This window comes from Siniperca chuatsi, linkage group LG9 (genome assembly GCF_020085105.1).
Source record: "Siniperca chuatsi isolate FFG_IHB_CAS linkage group LG9, ASM2008510v1, whole genome shotgun sequence".
NCBI lineage: Eukaryota > Metazoa > Chordata > Actinopteri > Centrarchiformes > Sinipercidae > Siniperca > Siniperca chuatsi.
In genome coordinates, this window is record NC_058050.1 from 9308036 (window position 1) to 9328539 (window position 20504).

Below are 20504 nucleotides of genomic sequence, written 5' to 3' on the forward strand. Positions count from 1 at the left end.
GCTTCAAACAAAACCTTTAAATAATGCCTTCAATATATAAATAAATAAAACATATGAGTAGCCACTTAGTCTCAATAAGTGGCAGTTTTGTAGCTCAGGGCACTGCATGTGTAAAGCCCAATGTAGACTTTTTTGTAGTTATCAATTGAGCCACAAGGTGGTGCCCCTTTCTGTTTGATAAGATGAACTTTGAGATTTGTACTTTGTTGTTGTGTAAGGCTTTTGAAGTTAACTAGCTATCCAGAGGTTCCTGCTGAAGCCATTCTACCAGCGGCCTTCATCACAACACAGCATTACAAATGAGATTTGTGTAAACTTTTACACAGTCGACTCAAAATGACCGCAAGAGATATAACATCTTCAACTTAAACACTGAGAAACCAGTCAATCAGAGGTGGATACACAAGGTGTACTCAAGTCTAACCAGAGTCATAATTTTCTTTACGTGAGACTCTGGACTTGATTTGGTATTCTAACTTTGAACTCTTTGGACACTTGGCGTCTTAAATCTTAAAGGCCCTGCAAACCTGCAGGTGTTTTCAGTTATTCTGGCCGATTAGACCTCTGCTCAGGTTGAAGTTAGATGGAGCAGACTCCATGTACTAATGAGAATGATTAAGATGTAATTTGTCCTGGCCTAACAGGTACAGCAAAGCTAAAAGGAGAGTGTGGGACATATCAATTAAGCACAGTGGGCCAAACCCACACTGTTGTGAGAGGAGGGCTAATCAGGCACAATTAAAATCACCTGTGTGGGTTTACCACGAGTGCACATTGGGTGACTTGGAACTTGACATTGCCTGATGTGTTTATACCTCTCTAAACAAAAGTAATTTGTTCCAATTGAACAGTGTTTCTCAACCCTGAGTCCAATGTGACCTGATCAGGAATTTCAGATGTAGCCATGCAAATGTTTTTGCATGGTCACAAACTTTATTTTGATTCCTGGTACCAAATGTTACAGGTCCTGTGCATGGTCCCCGCTGAACAGATTATGCTGGAACACATCTGGAAGGAGTTGTAAACTGTAGTGAGTGAATGCAGCGTGTTGTTCCTTTTCAGCAATAGTTTGCTTTATTTTAGTGGTTCCTCAAAAGCATCACATGTCTTTCATAGTACAATCTCATTCCAGGATATACCCAGTGTCCTCTCATAGAAACTTTACTATTTCAGAGGCCATTCAGCTTGACAGATATCAAACATAGCAATGAACAATTCCAGATACATTACACATATTGCACTGTCCATCTCAGATCACAGGTTCACTCACTATGTGACCACTGCTTTGTCATTACAACTCATTTTACAAGATTTTGTCTGGCTTTATACTCAAAGTCTGCAATTGTTGATAACCATTTTCAGCATACATATAGATATGCATAAGCACCAGCTAGGGTGAAACTCGGGAAGTCCAGATTCTAAACACATTTAACACAGTATGAAACCATAGACTGTATTAAAAAATGGACGTAGTGTCCGTGATGTCTCCCATAGGTTTCTGAAGAGCCGTTGTGAAGCTAAAAGTGGGCGGCTGCGGCCGTCGCCATCTTGGCAGTCCCTGACTCCGGCTAATTAAAAAATGGGCAAAGAGGTGGAGCTGAGGCCGGTCGAAAGAAGCCTGGTTGATGAAACCACCTAGCGGTAAGCCACCTGATAGGGCACCCACCCAGCACCGGAGGTTTCCGCTTGTATGAAACTGAAACTCCAAGCAAACAAAACAAGCTAGTAAGTTAGTATCAAGTTAATCATTGATTTTTCCTGGCCAAAGTTAGATTATGACAACATTCAAATCTTAGCTTCACAAGACTACACTGAACCAGTTTGAACTGTATCACTTACTGTATTTACAAAGAAAACATGACTAGGTCGATTCACATACACTTGAGTTTATTTTGCTAGCTAACCAGCGCAAAGGAAAAACACAGTATTTAGACGGCACTTTCGTGTACATGAAACAGGCTATTTAGCAATTACTTTTCATATAACTTAGCAAGCTGTGACCATAAAACATCATTATACTCTGAGGGAACACTATTAAGTTTTTTTATGATGTTTTTGAGAGGCTACACATCCCCACTAACCTGGAAAAAGTTGTAAACAATAGCGAGTAACTACAGCGTATCATTCCTTTTCAGTTTGCTTAATGAGTTGGAGCCACATTGAGCAGCACCCTCAAACACAGGTCCCCATAGGAATCACGCAAAATAGCACCACCTACTGACATAAAAGGGCATAGGACAGGAAAATGGACAACCTGAACAATAGCCTACTAAATTGATGGTCGCAAATTTATTTTTGTTTTATTTTTAAGGAAAACAGAAAAGGACTTATATGTATATGAATTATTAGCTCACATATCTTATAACAATATTATTTTGTCAGCATCACACAAACATGGTGACTCACATTTTATTTCTACAAATGGTGACACATATAGGTCACATTTTGAATTGTATGTGGAGCAAATTTATTTTTAGAAATGGTCACAGTTTTGGACAGCAGTGAAACAGCACCCGACATATATCAATATTTTGTCATATTAGTTTTTCCAGTGTTGACAATAGTGTCACATAATCTGATGGGTTACATATTTTGGTGTCATTTCATATGCAAAACAAAGCTGTAGTGAACTTTTAGACTGCTTTATTTTTGTTCATGCTGTGACATACTGTATGCAATGCAGCCTTTGTTCAAAGGCGGGCTGTTTGACCTCTCAGTGCCCTGTCCACTGTTTTGCTGCTGCCACTGCTCATGTAGGCTAGCTTGCTACCAGTATGATTGTATCGCTTCAGGATGGCTTTGTTTGAGGAAATAATTGTGTTTGAACCAAGCTCCCTGCTGCAATTGCCACCATTCAGAGACCCAGTTTACCTGTAATTTGACAGCTTTGGGCCTGAAACACCACAACCAGAAGTCACAGCTTGCTGTTGAACCTGTCATAGCTTGGCACGCAGGAACTCCTCCCGAGGTAGGAATTAGCAGTTTTGTGACTTGATGTCTTGGCTGTTTTCTGTCTGTGTTTGTGTGCTCTGCTGCTGCTGTGTGTTGTGCTCTGCTGCAGATACTCATTTGTTGGGCTAATGTTAGCTGCTGTTAGGCTAACATAACTGTGAAGCGTGATTCTTTGCATTGACATGAATTCGATTTTTTTTTTTATGTTTGATTTTGCCTAAACTTGTCATGTTGAGATATATAGATATACTATGGGAAAATATTAATGTCATATTAATGGCAGCCATATTGCCCAACCCTAGTCACATATGAGTATTGTGAATGTTTTCCCCTGAATTTAGTTGTATGGCCTATTTTCTTCTTGGTAGTTGCCTCTTAGCTCAATTCAAACATTGGTCTCTAGTAGAGAGTAATATTATAAACTGGCTTTATGGATGTAAACATGCTGTTTGTTTTGCACACACCTCATTCACATCATTTCCTGTATTGTGGGCTTCATGGTAAGCTCAGCATTGGAGATGAGTGTCTGCTGTGGGCCTTAAATGTCCACTTAAAGCCACAACAGGAGTTTTCCTGTTTGGTACTAACAACTCTTCCCATAGGGTTTATTGCTGAGAACACCAGGGATCATTTCTCCGCTTCAATGAGGTAAGAATTAGCTTTCTGTGCTAACATGCATACTATGAGATAATGCTATGAGATGGCTGTTTAGTGTGTGTGCTTATATGAGGCTGACAGCTCTGCTGGTTGTTTCCTTGCTATCACTGATCTGCTTGCATCTGATGGTTGCTGATTTCTGCTGTTATGGTGTTGCCATATATCTAAATATTTGTATTAGAATTAATTGTGGCTTATTTTTTGTTTTGCTTGTTGTTTGACGTATGTTTTATGGAATATGGATACTTGTGTTTGAGTATTGTGTTAAGGGCTGAACTGGTTTTGTGGCATATTCACTCTAGGTTGTTGCTGGTGTCCTGAGGGGTTTGCTTTTAACTTGCTGCAAACAGGGCTCTAGTAGAGGATTGGCTGCATGGTACATATGCTACTGCTACTTACTAACTGCTGCCATTTAATATATTGTAGCATTTCATAAACCTTGTCTGTTTAGAAACTCAATACTATTGAACAGTAAAGTAGGAGGATTAGTGCCCAATTCTGAGGAAGTATTGGATACTATAACAAAATTAAGCAGTGTTACCACTTAAATGATTAAATCTGAACTGTTATTTGTTCAGACTTGGCTTGACTTGGCTTTATACATTTAATTTTTGTTTTATACATTTAGATTAGAGTGCTGACACCTGACACTAATGACATGGACTTGACTTGATTTGGGATTCGTCCTTTATACTTGAAACTCGACTTTACCAAAATTGGCTTTGTCACAACTTTGAAAAAAACAAACAAAACGCCAGCATTTATTTACATTATAAATAGCTGGTCTGTTATCACTTTATATTAAAATATATCAAAGAAACAGGAGCAAATATTTTCTAATGCTGGCTTTAATTTAAAAACTGTTGTTTTGAAGACTGTATGTTGAGTTTGAGTCCATGCATTACTAAAATTTCAAGGTGGACAATGTTTACCAATGAACCTTTTTTATATAAACACAATAGCGCAAGTGCAGTTTAACGTAGGGGTTTTGCAAGTACAACAGTACCTGTATCTGTATATCATTCAGAACACAAGTTATTCCTTTGCCTGGTCTGACTGCCAGAAACCTTAGGGTCTTGTCTCACAGCCTAGCCCTAACAGATCGTCTCTATCGCTCATTTTCATTAGAAATAAAAAAAGGGAGGTCCAAGGCACTCATAAAACACTCTTAAACAGAATATTTAGTTTGGTTAAACCATTACAATTACTGAAGACTATTTTTGTTTTCTATCATGCCTCAGATAAACAGAAGACGGCACAAACAATGTTCAGAGGAACGCTCCCTAACTGATGATGAGCCATAATCACATTTAGGCCACTGTGTTATCTGTCTGTTTTGACTTGTTCCTCTTCACTCGCACTCCTCTCACTCAAGCTGTTATCAGTCAGAGGCCTGACAGCGGCTCTCTGTTTCCAGGCCTTGTACGTGTCTTTGTCAGTCCACACATCAGCATTCGGACAGGCCGCTATCGGACAAGGGTGCTTCCCAGCCATTACTACCACCTTGTGACAACAGGCTGTCTTATCTGCTCTAGCGATGTGAGCCTAGCTGAGTTGCTGATTAATAGACATGGGGTCACGTCACCTCTCTCTCCCTGTCTCTCTCTCTCTTTCTGCCCCTCTCACAGTCTCATTCACCCTGTTTGTCACACTGGGTGAATGAGATTGGAGCAGGCACGTTGAACCAGACAAAAAATGATTATTAGAAGATCAAGGTCATTTGGAGGTGATACACATTAAGCGTGAATAAATGTTTTTAAAACTACTCTCTCCTGGGAACACACGCGCACACACAAACACACACAGACTTTTCCTGTTTTTAATTAAAAGCCTGAGTGACAACGTGGCCTATTTCTTCAATGGCTGTTTCAAATTGAGAGAGAGATAAGACTTATATTTAGGAGGCCTTATCAAACTCATCTATTTACTGCTGGGTAATTTTCCCCTTTCTCGCCTTACAAGAAAGTGGAGACAGAAAAATCCTCCACTATCCTCTAGGTTTCAAATCTCCAAAGCAAAACTATGTGTCTCTCTCCCCTTCTCAGTTTCCCTTGCCTTCTGCCCCTGGTACATGATGTATGAAAGTGAGAAATGGAGACAATGGATTTCACTTGTGTCCTAACATGCTTTCCATCTAAGCTGTTGAAGCTTAGATGGAAAGCTGCATTGAGTCAATATCCTACCATCCCGATGAATGATTAACATGGATGTTTTTGTAGTGTGTTCTGGTGCTCTGGTGTTTACTCCGCAGTAGGGCCAGGTCTGATCTCCAAACTATGTCATCTCTGAGCCCGGATCCACAACAGGACGCATAATGACAGACCAACATTAAAGCCTCTACAACACCAAAGAATCTGTTTCTCCTTGGTCTATTTTTGCATCCCAGTAAGGAGTTACTTGATCCTACCTCTTTCCTGACAGTTCATCCACTGGATATCATTTTGTGTCTGCCTGTAAGACTCGCAAAAAAGTAAAAGGGAAAGCATTTTACTCTGAGAACCAACAGGAGGTGTGTGACAAGCTCTGAAACATTTATGTTCGGCTTTGATTTGTTTGGCCTGGTTTGTGTCTGGTTTGTCTCAAGGCAAGGCTTAATCAGAAGAGATGTACAACCCATTTTGCTTTGGAATATATTATGCAATGCCGTTCATACAGTGCGGTAGTTGACTGAAGTGTATTTGTGAACTAATGAGCTGCATTGTTTGTGGTTTTGACCTTGATAAGGGCAACCTGTGATAATAAAGCACTCAGCTTGCCACTTTGTGAGTGGCTTCGCCCTGTTAATGTGACATGCATGTGTTGTCACCACTAACATTCTGTCTTCATTAATGCTGGACAGTTGTATAGGCAGAGTAGATCTTGGATGATATGCGGGTAGCATGAGTCTGGCAGACTTTTCACTGTATGAAAGGAATTTACATTTTAGCCTATTTCTTGCTCCATAAGATGAAATTTGACCTTGTATTTCGAATAGACAAGAAAGTTTTGTTTTTCTATGTGTTTGGTGCTGAATATTTGGTTTAGTAGCAGTAGTTTACTGATAGGTTAGGTTAATCAGTAATGAGAATGACCATTAGCCCTTAATGTCCATTGCTAATTGTAGCAGAGCACAATATCTTTTACATTTTCTTTTTATCTTAGTTCTCGACCTCTGAATTTCTGCCCACATCTCAGATCATATAGATAATCAGATTTCTTTCAGCAAATAATTTAAATGGCAGTTCAGTCTGATTATCAGCCTATTTCAGCCTATTTCCTTTTCACATTTATAAATAATTTGGTGTCCGTAATAAAGTCCAGTAATACTGCGGACATGACATGCATTTCAAGTCCTATTTTTAAGTGTAGTATGAATCATAGCGTTGCCAGCTTCATTTTGGATCTGGTTCCGGCATAATTCGGATTTGCTAACCACACTACCAATATTGTTTGAACTTTTATTCTCTTTTTTTATTACCAAAAACTTTTGGCTGTGTTGAATGTGCTCTCTGCAAGCTGGTGTCTGAAACATCACTCTGTAACATCACTCAATGACCATGAGTGGACTATGTAATTCAACAGTGTGGCAAGTCCTTCTCAAGAGAAATTATTGCATCACATCACTTTTAGAAGAATCTCCCAGTTAAACTATTGAATTTTTTTAGTTCTGAATCAGGACTTGTAGTATTTGGAGCAAGTAACTTTTGAGAGTAAGGTGTGTACAGTCAGCAGGCTATAGCAGTTATTTCAGTTTGTCAGATACATTTAATCAACATTTCATATCTTCTGCAGCTCATCTCATTTTCAGATTGTAGCTACAGGTTGTGAACATTAATTAGGCTGCCACTCAAAACGGTTCAACAAAAGCATTACAGATTACAGATCTTGGCGTTTTGGTTATTTATAACTTTAGTTACTTGCAAGTGTTGAAAGTTGAACTTCAGTAGATTCGATAAGGGATTTTAGAGGATATAAGTTTGATAAAATGCTATTGAAAACTAAATAATAATTAAATAATATATAAAAAAGAAATAAAGATGCATAATTAAAAGTAATAGCCTGTGAAATACTTAATCTTCTTATATGTCTAGAAAATCTAGTCATTTTACTAATTTTTCAGTTTACAAACCACATCAGATCCTGTATGTTTTTTCCAGCTCTCCTCCTTTTGTGAATTAGAGATCTTTGCTCAGTTATAGTGCTGCTGTACTGTATCTTTGTGTCCTTGAGGTTCTATCCATTTCTCCTCCCTCGCTGCCTTTTCCCTGCTCTGTCACCCATTCCCGCCTCCTCACAGTGGGAAGATTTTCTAATATCCATTACTTCCACCAGGGTCAGTGCAATCCCACTGGGTCCGCCAAAGACTTGGCAGGTGCCGATAAGGGCCTTGCTCCAGACACTGTAATAACTTAACAAATCCCTCCATGACCCAGAATCCCCTTCACCAGCGTGGCATCCCACTATTTTCTATAAAGCCATTAAAATCTACCTGGTGTCATATTGGGAGAGGCGGGTGTGGGGTTGCAGTACTCTCCATGCCACGCACATCTCAAAGCCTTTCTGTTAATACATAAAACCAAACCGTAAACTATAAATAGTGGAAGGCAACATCACAATTCGACACCTGCTGTCAGCATGTTGTTGGGACAGAATCTGTTCATGGACTTTGGATTGCGTGCCAGTGTATGTCTGATTCACCCCGGCCGTGGTGGGCATGCAGTTTAATTCGTACTTTAATTTTCTTTCATCCATTCCTTCACTCTATTCTGTCTCCCACTCACACACAGTGGGTCATTTTGGCTGGGCGTCCTGGAGCTCTTATCCGATAATGATACCCGCTTCACTGCGTATCAGACTACAGCTCCACCCATTTCCTTTCCCCCTCCTAACACCCAGCTTTCAACCTGCCAATCATGCTTTAGCTGCATTCAAGTGGCAATAGTGTTAATGATTCATTTCCCTTGTAATCCCCGCTCAGGCTGATAAGCTCATGACGGCTGCCGTTATTTGCGGCTGTTTTCCATTGTTTGCAGTGTTAAATTAAGCCTCAACGATCCATCCGTTGAGCCTCTGTGAGCAGCAGAAAAACCCATAGGCATGAGCTGCTCTAATAGATTAACTAGCCATACTGCACAAAGAAGGTGAAAACATCTGTGTCTGACATCAGTGCTATTTCTAGATATAAGTCTTTTCTCTGAGATTGAGGTAGAAGAATTTTGATACTTATCACTTATGGCTCAAGCCTGGGCTCTCAAAGAGTCACAAAACCAAAATTATAACCAAGTGAAATGCCATGTGAGCTTTGACTCAAAGTCTTTGTCTTATATTTCTATTACGACCATATTGTTATTATGTGCGAAATGTAACCTTAAAGCCTTAAAGAATATTTGGTTTCATACCTTAAGTGTTTCTTTGTAACATTAAATATTCATGAATAAACAACAATTGAATATCAGAAAAACATGACTGACAGCAGCCTGGTGACATAAGCAAATAGAGCTGTGCGATATGACCAAAATCTCATATCCCGATATGACTGCTTTTGTTGGGGCGTGGGATTGAAAAGAGACAGGTGAAGTGGACATTACTCTTTGACAACTCGTTACATTATAGGCTGAAATTCAACCTGAAATTCTGTCGGGATATGCAGTGACTTAAACCAGCAGTGAGTAAGAAAAGGTATAAATAATATGTAATTTGTTAAGCTATGAGTAGAGGAAAAGTCTGCTAGCTGCTAGGCTAATTTATGCAGTCATCATATCGCACAGCCCTAAAAGCAAATAACCCCACAACTGTCATGAGATTCTGATTCAAATGTTTCTAAATCCCGATTGGTGCACTGAAGTATGTGGCATCACCTTTTCCCAACTGAGACCAGCTAACTTCAAACCATTGAGAAGAGCAAGGACAAAATGACAGTTACAGAAATTTCTCATTTGAAATTGCAAACATTTTTCTAACTTTAACCGAAAAAAATGTGTTCATGTACGACACCATCACTTATAGTAGAAGCTGATTGAGGTGAAATCCAAGATGTTTTCATGTTGGCTTTCACCTCATTCAAATGTGTTTTTTAAATGCTGCAGACAGACTTCTGTTTGTCTGACTTGAGAGGTGAGTCAAATTGAGTCTCTAGTATTCTAATCATCACACAGTGTCTGTCAGGGCAAGGTGAACAACGGCCCCCTCATAAAGACATCAGGCTAAACATCAGTGGAGCGCGCCGTGGGTAATAACAAGTTTCATGAAGCCATAAATCTGCCTAATCTAATGATTTGGCTCACCTGCTGCACCACTTTGATGTGTCATGGTGCCTACTTGTCATTTCAAGGGGACATGTCTGCAAGATGTCAATGGTTTCCCTCAACTGGACAGATTTATTTTTGTGTATGACTGAGTGTCTGGCTGATTTTAATGTCCCTTGCAAGAAAATAGGGTTGAAAGTTTGCTTATATGCACCCTTGTTCAAGTTAACTGGTGGTGAACCATGTTCATTTTCTCGAGGCAGGCAAAAGCATGACTTTGAGTAATTTGTGCACATCACTGTTCCACTTCTTGTCATCTGTAAAGGAACAGAATATCTCATTTATGCCTTAACTTAGGGCCAGTTAGCAAATACGTTAGTGGATCCATTCAGTACTATCATTTGCCATTGACATTACTGGAATGTCACCCTTGCCTAGAAATGCCATCAACAGCAATTTAGAAGACAATTGCTACCTTACAAAATTATTCTCTGAAATATGACTCTATTGAGAATTTAGAGGGTAAGAACTGTCCCTGGATCATGATGTGCTATTTTGTTCCAGTTCCTTTCACAAGACGTTAGGCATTTCCTCTAATTGAATGGATGTTGTCACAAGTTTCAAATAAATGGCCGCGATATGTCCTCAACATTGTAGCCTAATGGCAGTTTGAACAAACAGTTCCCGCCCAACGTCGAGGACACATCCCTCATTGGATCCCTCCTGCTCTAAGAGCCTCCTTTTTAAAGGCAGCTTTGCTCCATCATAAAAGCTTGCAATTATGGTAGGTTGCCAAGTGTTCTGAAAGTCACCTTAGTTTTTTGCTGTTCATGGGATGTGACAATATTAAAATAAAAATCTCATAGCTTTAATGCTTCTCTCTCATACACACAAATATAAACAAGCACTCAAACTTGTTGACAAAAATAAAGTATAGTGTAGAGTGTAAGTGTAGATGTTTGAGGTCTGTAATAACCAATCACAAGCTGCAGTTTTTTATTAATTGGTTTATAGCACATTGTTGGTGTGGAAATAATTGCTAGTTGGCATTTCAAAGAGCCCAGGTGTAATGAAAAAGCTTTTAAACATAGATCAAAAGCTTTTAATAATATCGTAAAACAGTACCATTTTGGCCACTCTGTTCATGATTTCCCTCACATTTGGTGTCCTTATAAGTGATTTAAATGTAACTGTCTAGTCTGGGAAAGTAAGGAACAGAACTAGTTTCTCTATACTACACACTTCCCATAATGTATCTTTTAAAAGGACTGCATAGCTCATATTGATGTGTCAGAAATTATATTTCGTTTTCCCTTCAGAGCAGAAAAGAAGCTGCATATTGATACTATGAATCAAATGTTTTAGTATAATCTTAAAATGTTGCATTTGGTTTTCTGCCCTCTATAGTGATGGTGTGGTTGAGTCTTACAGCTCTCATCAACTCCCCATATAAAACCATAATCGTTTTCAGCCAACAATCTCAGACTATCCAAAATGCTACCACCCATGAAACAACCATCGACTGTATAAAAGAAGTGGACGTAGCCTCCAGGTCTGAAAAGTGAAGCCAATGTGGAAATGCTTTAAAACCTGCATTCTTTCTAATGACCAGCAGGGGGCGACTCTACTGGTTGCAAAAAGAAGTCCGATTGTATAGAAGTCTATGAGAAAATGATCCTACTTCTCACTTGATTTATTACCTCAGTAAACATGTTCCTAATAAGTTTATGGTCTCAATTGCTAGTTTCAAGTCTTCTTCAATATAGCATGATGTTCATTTTGTAAATTTTGGTCCCATTTAGAGTAAAATAGACCATTAAGCAGGGTATGCTTGCTACCTTGTGATTGACAAGTTACTACCACGGCGACCTGTCAATGCGTGTCTCTCCCCAGCTCCACCCTCTCGTCCAAATATGGTCACTTCTGTCTCCAAAAAAACAAGATGGCAAAATGCCAAACTCAAAACTTCAAAAACAGTAGTCTGCAAACCAATGGGTCCACTTCTTTTATACAGTCTATGGAAAAAACCCCCAGAGAAAATAAGTAAACAAGTGATTGGTGAAGAAAACTGCAGAATTTAGCAAACTAATGACTCAGATGTTTTTCTCAACTTCTAAAAGTTGAGTGAACGGACTTAAATTCATCATGTGGCCAACAACATGACTCCAGTGGGCTGCTCATGTTATCGTGAGTCTGCTGGATGTGCAAATATGCAGTTGTGTTCTAACACATTAGCTGTAACAACTTCATTAGCACTAAGGCCATTTTAAGTACATTTCTGATCTTCTGCTACGTTATGAACCATCCAGACCTCTCTGGTCATCTGGGACAGGTCTGTTTTCTGTCCCCAGACCCAAAACTAAACATGGAGAAGCAGCACTCAGTTTTTATGCACCACATATCTGGAACAAACGCCCAGAAAACTCCAGGTCTGCTGAAACTCTGTTCTTTCCTCAATGCAGCTTTAAAGGGACACTAGTCACAGGGAGTACTACACAGTAGGGGTGGGCGGTATACCGGTTTCGTCACCGGTGTCACGTTCTGCCGCGACATGGATTTTGCAATACCGTCATTACCGTCACTAACGCAGACTCCGGTAACACAAAGATGTGGAAGATAACGTTATGAGCAAAGCTTGCCAATTTCTCTTTTGTTGGCTGCAAAAACCAACACAAAAGTCTTCATCTACTCCCACTATCTGAGGAAGTGAAGACCCAGTGGATTAACTTTACTAAGTTAACCATTTTACTTCGGACTGCTTTCTCAAGTACAAAGCAGGATTCGCTTCAAAACTGAAGCTCAAGGATATATTGATACCGACTTTAAAATCGGAAGTTGCAAGTTTAACCATTTTTATGTAGCTTTACTGTTTATTTTGTAGGTTAGCCTGTTGAACGTGGCGTTAGCATGTTGCAGGACTAGTGTGGCTAGTGTCTACTCCCACACGCTGGGACAATGTTGGACTAATGTTGTAATATTGAGAAACAGTTAAGAGAAATTAAGTCTCATTTGAAGCCAATTAAATAACAAGAGTAGTAGATTGGATGTGGGTATCTGTTTTTTCATGTTGCTTTTTGTGGAACTTCATACTGCAACACTAGCTCAACTGGCTTTGTTGTTACACGAAAGTCCCCTCTGCTCTTGCCGGTGTTATGTCCCAACTGGTTTTCAAACTAACTGGTTCCTGTACGTATGCATGTGTTGTGTTCACCTAAGAGCAGGTTCAGTTTTTTTTTTCGTAGGTGGCTGTGATGTAGTGCTCACTTATAAAATCATATTTGCCGCAGTAGATATGAGATGCGATTTGAAAATCGGCAGTAATATGTTTGCAAATGTGTGACGAATCTGGTGACAGAGGCAGACCACAAGTGCTGCTGTATGTATGTCTGTTGCTGCTGTTTGTGGATGTGCTTGATAGAAATGTACCGTGGTACACTGACTATTGTACTTATATAATATACTTTGGCTTTTCTGCCAAATAAATGCTGTTGAGATGTATAATCCTACCATAATCCTAATCCTTGTCTGAATCACATTACATTTACTAATTAACCTACATTGTGGGGCAGGCTACTCCTCCCAAAACACGTCGGCCTATACCTCATTTTCATTCCTATTTGGAGCCAATAAACAAATGTGTTTTTTTTTTCTTAAGATATGTTCCCTTAAAGGTAGAATCATGTTTTGAGTGGAGAAACCCATTTATTTTTGTAATACTGTGATATAATACCGTCACCGTAAAAAACAAAAAACATATGTGATATATATTTTAGGTCACATACTTCTACTACACAGCTTGTGAAAACCATTGTATAATGTCTTCTGTGACTGGAAGAGGTTATCAAGCCTGAGAAAAGTACTCAAATGACAACATCACAGAGTATCTCAGTTTGGAGACTACATTTTTTTTTTACAGAGAGTCTGTGTTATGAGCTGTGGGCGTAGAGTTAGAAAGACATGGACGTTAACTAGTCAGGAAGGGCCTAATGAATGATGCTATATGAAATTGCATCATGGGAAGTGTAGGATCCAGTATTTTGGGATCTTGACCCATATTAGTGACTTAAAGCCAGAATGGGTCGGCCTCTCTTTTCTTAATCTGTCTCTGTGTGACTTTGTGGAGGTGCAATACTAAATTGCTGGAGTGCTCTTACAGGCATTATAAGTTGTGTGCAAATTAGTATAGCCGTATGTTATGTAAAGTAACAGGAATTGTATATCAATATATTGAACAGATAATATATTGAACAGATAATGGAAAAAAAACCAACAAAATTTTTTATCCACCACATATCACAATACAACAAAATACAAAATAAAAATATGTACTTTTGATTTAATTCAGCCAACAGGCCTTCATACTACTGTCATTTTCTTTTTCTCCATCCCACAATACACAGATGATGAAGCCACTTGTATTTTTAGGTCTAACTTGAAGGAATGGGTCTTGCCATTCTGGGAGTGTGTTGTCCTAGGTGATCTGACCCCCGGAGAGATGTCTCTAAATTAGAAAACACCAACAGTGACCCATATTACCTTTGATTAAGTCTAAAGGCTGGAGGGCTTTCTACTGTTCCAGCCTCACCACGTTATTATGTCACATCACTGTTGTTGGCATGTAGGTCTTCCCAGTTTCTAGCCATTTCTGCTCTGGAGCTTATCAAAGTAAAAATGTAAATTAGCTGTTTTACGGGGGACTGTTTCTTGGCTGAGACTAGTAACTTCCTGCGATCTCTACTGGTTGCCTGACTGCTGGCTGTAGCTTCATTTACTCTACAAACAGTAAAATCTTCTCATCGAATGCTTTGCTAGAAAGTGAATAAGCATGTTTCCCAGAATGTAAAGCTTTTGCTTTAAGTATTTAAATGAAAAATCCACCCTTGGAGTGTTGTTTTTTAGTGAAGCCACTTGCCGTCAAGCTATGTCCTGCAATGTCCAACATTTCTCAGAGTTTGTTAGATCCAGCTGAGGGTGCGGACAGAGAAAGCAGTAATGTAACAAGATTTTTTTAAAGCTTATTTTTTGGGCATTTTGCCTTTATTGGACAGTGATAGCTGTACAGACAGTAAAGGGGGGGGGGGCACGACATGCAGCACAGGGCATGGAATTGAACCCGGGGCGCTGCGTTAAGGCTGCGTTAATGAGCTACCTGGGCGCCACATAACGAGATTTTAATTAAAGAAAAAGCAAGAGTTTTGCCCCTTACTCAAAATGCAACATGCTTTATGGCTGTGATATGTCTAGGCTACTGTCGCTGCAGAAATAGCTTTCTCTACCTTTTCTATGATGGATTTATTTCTGTATGATTGTTTATTGTCAATGAAAAATGTTTTTTCAATATAGAACCCTTATAGCTATACTGGGAGTATTTTGATGTAACCTCACTCTGTTTATGTTTGGACAGTTATTTGTAAGTAAGAAAAACATCACGAAACGGGAATAAGAAATTCACACCTGCATTATGAAAGTGATAATAAAGTGCTTTTGTCATTTTGTTATACTCTTATCCCATTTAATTAGTGTTAATATTTACAAATAGTCATTAATTTTAATGCGCTTACATGTGAGTAGAATTGTTTTGACACAAAAGGCTGAACAATCACCTCAGCCAGCGCATGGCAACTCAGAACAGAACGTTCAAACAAACTGTTACACCATGGTTAGACCATTGTTAACCTTCTGTTTTTTGTGGCAGCCGTCTTTTGCAGGATATCATGAATTACAATGAATGGTCTTCAGTCACAAAGTGCAGGTTATGATGACTCTTCTAATCCTCCCACATTGAAGTAGATGGTGGTGATAAAGCGATAGCTTTGCCATTCAGAAAGGAAGGTGAGAATGTGAGACTAATAACTACCTTGCACCCTCAATCAACACTATTCTGCTTGCTCTTGTCTGTGTTTCTATTTAGATTTTTCCTCTTCCTTTCTCAGCACCTTGTTTCCCTTTGCTCCTTTTTTTTACCTATTTCTCCTTCATTGGACTTCTTTGTCTCCTTCCTCCCTCTTCTGCCAGACTTCAGTTTTACCCCAGCCTTAACCCCCGGAGATACCGACTCCAGTGGAGGTGCAGGACCTGGAGGACACTGATAAGGCCTTTCTGTTAAACCTCAGCTCCACAGGCTGAGTGTGCAAAGAGAGGAATGGAGCAGAGTACACTGGACCACCACAACCACATGGTCACATCAGAAATCATGATGCCCAGCCAAGAATTTGGCCTTTTGTCTTTTGTTATAGTCAGAGGGGCAGCCTTGAGCACAGGGTAGACAATATAAAATAACAGACTCATGTAAAATCAGTACGATGGAGGGACATGTTCACTGTGGTGTAACCTGGAGGATTGGTTTAATGTTTGGGAAATGTTAGATTGAACATTAGAGACAAACAACCTCTTATTAGGAGTAAAATGAGAAACACATTTAGTTAAAAACCTCTTAATCTCTATCAATATAGCCCAAACAAAATCAGATAACAGTTCTGTTAGTGAGGAAAAAAATAACATGAAATGAGGCAGTGTTTTTAAGCCGTCAGCCATCACACAGGTAATTTATTTTATCATGGCCATCTCTTTGCAGGTACTTCTGTAAGCTATAAGCCGTTCGCCACAACAGCTGTCATGGCTGTAATCTCCATGGTTGGAGATGGACAGATATCATCTCCAAACTAGCTTTTCCTTCCACTCTGTGCCTCCCAGGCTGTCAGGAACAGCCTCTGTCTGTTTCCAGAGTAAATGTGGGAAATGAGTCACCCAGAAATTAATCGTGACGTTTTTTTTTTTTTAGGATTGAATGTAGTATTTCAAAACCACAATAAAAATATTCACACAAAATGGATTAATATTAAAGCCAAAACATCCTCTTAATCTAATTTCCAGAATTTATGCAATCTTACAGAATAGAAGGAATGACACTGCTCCCATATCACAGACTCTCACCATCAACTCACACAGGCAATGCCTTGCAAATTCAGCATCATCACTGCTGTACATTGCAGTATCAACAACAACAGAAAATTTGTGCTCGACTTTGCCTCCCAGTGGTATAATTATTATTATTACCAAACTTCTGCAACAAATTACTATAAGAATGCCGAGCTTTTATTTGCCATCTCTCCTTTATAGCTGAGCTTAATGATATTCTGTCAGATAGAGTGAAAAATTAACAGTTTATTACACCATCAAGCTTCAGTGCAGAGTGCAAACACCCCATTAATGCCTGCAGTAATGGATATAAAAAACATAAGATCCAGCAGGGAGAGAAAACATACATTCGTGCATATCATGACTAGCTGAGAGGCATCTTGCTGCAAAAAATAGGAAAAACAATATAAATCTTTAATGCTGTGGTGGGTTGAATGACCCTTTTTTCTCACTTGGAATGAAGATGTGCACGTTTAAAGATCCAGTGGCAGTCCCACGTGTCAGTCAAAGTTAACATTCATACTTCGTCCTTTTTATGAAATAACTCAATTGAGAGAAAATGTATTTCCCGATGCACTTAGAACTACTACATTGTGCAAGATTCTTCTTGCTTCTCTTAATTTTGGAGACACCTTGATGAGTAATGGCCATTGCCTTGGTGTTTCTTAAAGGACAACTGCTTTCATAAAGTTGCCATTTTTTATATGCATGGACCAGAACTGAAAATATTTTGAAATGAGTTCTTAACATTCCTCTCTAACTCATTCAGTCTTAAACATGATAACAAACCCTGAAACGTCTTGTTACAGAAGGCCAGATAAGGAATTAAGTATTGAAGCTCACAATTGCATTTTACCAACGTGATAATTCAATTATGAGGTTATAAATATACTATAAATTGATTGGCCATTTTATTAGGTATAGCTGTACAATCAAATGCAATCCAATATAACATTAACTCTACAATCTACCATGTACAAAGCTCACAAATGTTCAATTTTTGGTGATTTGTGTTTATTAATAAGGTCACAGTGGGTGGTGGTGTTCTACTGGACTGCATTATATTAAAGAACACCGTCTTATATTGAAAGATGTTTCTAATATTTTGCCCCCCTCATGTACATATATAAATGGGATGGCCCTAATAAAGTGGCCAGTGAGTGTATAAACCTTTAGGCTTCCTTAGATTTTCAAACAAGTTCTGTCACCATTTCATTTTCATATGTACATTTGGAAACACTGAGAATCCAAATTGAATATTTGTAGCAATTTCCATTGTTGTTTGCAGTTGCAAACCAAAGCTAGCTAGTTAATCTTTTTTTTTTTTGTTCTTTTTGCCTTTATTTGATAGGAACATAGGAAATGTGGGAGAGAGAGAGGAGGGGATGACATGCAGCAAACCCGAATATAAAATATAGCCCCTTTACCTTAATTTTTTCATCTTTTATTTTAATGGTTCCAACAGGCGATTCTCAGCAGTTTTCCAACTTCCATAACAGTAAAACATATCACTTTGTGTTCAGCAATAGGTTGTATGCAGTAAACTCAGAAATATAAATTTTTCTTTTTTGATTGATCAAATGATTCAACACGTACTCATGTAGATAAAAGGCCTGCCACATTCCTCTGAAGACTTTGATTGGTTAAGTATTTGAAAGCATGTAATCTTCACACATCTAGTGGTCAAAGACCACTTTTTTACCACTTTTAGTGATTCATTCAATTAAAATGTCTAATCAAACATCTCATACAGCTCTTCACAACAGAACCAACAAGAGCAACATTTAAAATCAGGCTGAACAATTTCCTGCAGAGATGAATTGCATAAATAAAGGTCTAACCAGGTGGTAGGTGTTCATCAGTAGGGGATCCACTGAATGTTAATGTCATTTACTTTTATCAACAGAATCAAGTAAATCAAGCTATTTATGCTAAGTAGAGATGAGTCTGATGCCACCCAGTTCTAATCAGTTTCTACAGACATATTTTAATGTCAGCGGAAATTTGCTTGTATTTGTAGATTTGCCCTGTTAAGTTTTTTTTGCAAGTTTATATTCCTCTTTTATTGAAAATTCAATATAATAACAGCCATGTCATTCACTGCTTATATGATGTTTCTTCCTGGCTGTAGCAAGTTAATATGCTGTAGCTTAAAGGGACAGTTCACCCCAAAATCAAAAATACATATTTTTCCTCTTACCTGTAGTGCTATTTATCCATCTAGATTGTTTTGGTGTGATTTGCCGAGTTTTGGAGATATCGGCTGCAGATATGTCTGCATTTTTTGAATATAATGAGACTATATGGCACTCGGCTTGTGGTGCTCAACAGCACCGTCTCTTTCTAGAACTCATGACCCGGTTACTCAAGATAATCCACAGACCTTGTTGTGAGCAGTTTCATGTAGGAACTATTGGTAGAAAGAAAATAGTCCCTACATGAAACTGCTCACAACAAGGTCCCTTTAATGTTATTAAGTGCTCAGGGAGGAGACTCATGGTACGGGCTGGCACTGACCATAAAAAAAGCACAACTATTTGTTTATGTCTCATGCTGGTATTGCCTTCCTTTTTGTTCTGTAGCTTGAATAGCTCTGGTCAGGAACTTTATGACTATTATGAATCTTTTTGAGTATAAAGAGTAAGCATTGTGTGATGGTTTGAAAACTGTTTCAGAGGCTTGTTTTTAATAAAACAGTCAGATTTGAACATATTGAGTCGCCAGCTTCATTACAAAAATATTTTTTATCAGCACTGACTGGTCTTCAAAAACCTGTATCAGTGTAACCCTAATCCCCATCTTTGTTTCTATGGATAATGTTTTTACGCATAATTTATTCTAGATTTTGCACAACATCAACTAACATATAATCATTTATTACCTTTTTATGCAAATCCATATTTTCCTTTGAAAAAAATAAACTCAGTGACTCACAAGAAATGTTCCCCACCAGTGAGGTCAGAGGTCAAAGGTGAGCATCAGCTAGCTTGGAGCTGGCAGGGATTTAGGTCTTGCTGAATGTATTTGACAACAAAGGGCATGATCCTGGGTCCCATTTTTTCTATTATCTCTGCCTCCATCCTGACTTACTGTAATCCTGGCAGTAAAACTGACAGTAAAGCCTCTCAATGTTTGACTTTTGAATCATCATTTTTTATTATTTCAGTTTGTCAGGATTTCAATACAAATATTGTGACTCTATGCTTAGTAGCTGCTGATAGAAATTCAAATTTGCAGCCACAACAATGCCATAATATCCAACGCTTTATTACAAAATAGGTGATATCAAGACTAGTATGCTCTTAGACAGTTAATTATTTGGAGGGCGTTGCTACAAATGACTTTAAAATAATCATTCTGTTTTGCCAAAGATCAATATAGAGAAATTTACATAAAAGTATTAGCATCTGTAAGCAAAACTCAGCTGGTATACTACATGTATTGATTTTCAATGTTTGTGATAGCAGCAATACTTACAGCACTGACACAAAAGGGGAACAGCAGCTAGTGCTGAACAACAATGTACTTTATATGACAATGTAGGTCGCTGTGATTAAGTTTCCACCTAACAACTGTCAAAAGGGTAAATCAATAGGTAATTTTGGGGCGAGACAAGAGTGGTTGGAGTCAATATCCTGAATCAAGCAACCCACTGGAAAGCCCTGAGGGAGTCTGGTAAAAGGATTACCCTCTGCTACCCTTAAGTTTTCACTACATAATTGTCTTTGTGCAGCGATGAACATCACAGGCATG

General features: G+C 38.7%; 1 long non-coding RNA gene across 1 annotated transcript; it reads left to right on the forward strand.

Moving 5' to 3' along the window:
* Positions 1-1586: 1586 nt before the first annotated feature.
* Positions 1587-19441, forward strand: LOC122881833. Its single transcript, XR_006379247.1, has 5 exons — positions 1587-1725; positions 2886-2968; positions 3555-3600; positions 15529-15665; positions 15849-19441. It is a non-coding gene; the product is annotated as an uncharacterized LOC122881833 (long non-coding RNA).
* The last annotated feature ends 1063 nt before the right edge of the window (positions 19442-20504 follow it).